Here is an 813-nt window from a genome sequence, read left to right as displayed (position 1 = left end):
CCGCCCTGCTCCGCCACGCCCCGCGCCACGCCCCTTCAAACGGGAGTAAGGGAATAAGTCCGGACGGGCCACTTCCATTTCCCATCCATTTCCACCTCCCTGCCTCAACAGCACACATTTACCTTGGTCCGGATCCGCAACAAAGATCGTCTGGGCGGGGGCAATGAATGAGAGGAGCGTGAGACCGATATGACAATCATCCCACAAAATCAGAACCAGCGCAGGCAGCTAAGCAGACACAACGAAAAAGTGCTTTACGAAGTGCAGTGCGACGTACATGTAAGTTGCACTGTACCCGACTTACCGGCGCAGACAAACGTTGTGCCACTCACGAGAGCGCCGTAGGGGTAGGCAACCCTCCTGCACGCATGCGTATCGCACAGTATGCCATCAGAAAGCGCGCAGGATAGAAGCCATATACACTTGCCGCATAGTCCAAAACTTTTCTTAGACGTGTTGTATACAGTAGTTGTGTTTTCAAGAAAAACCTAAGCTGCCCCCAAAACGTTGGATATAATTATATCCAGAATAATATTAAAACACATAAAACAAAGATTATATCGATGCTGGCGGGCGAGTGAGTCCCGTCCGGCCCGGAATGCGTGCTGCGGTGGATGAATCACCCCACACCATGCAACACGGTGCGGGCGGGAGGGAACCCCAAGGGGGCACCCGGAGGATCGGGGGGGAGGGGGACCCCAAGGGGGACCCCCGGGCCTCCCCGGAGCCCCCCGGAGGGCTGGAGGAGGAGGAGGAGCAGGGCAGAGGGCCCCGGCGGCCGGAGGGCCCAGACGGCGCCAGCGCGCCCCGCCC

Source organism: Frankliniella occidentalis, unplaced genomic scaffold (assembly GCF_000697945.3).
Source record: "Frankliniella occidentalis isolate FOCC.00 unplaced genomic scaffold, Focc_3.1 Scaffold53, whole genome shotgun sequence".
Classification (NCBI taxonomy): Eukaryota; Metazoa; Arthropoda; class Insecta; order Thysanoptera; family Thripidae; genus Frankliniella; species Frankliniella occidentalis.
Note: the sequence above shows the minus strand (reverse complement) of the source record.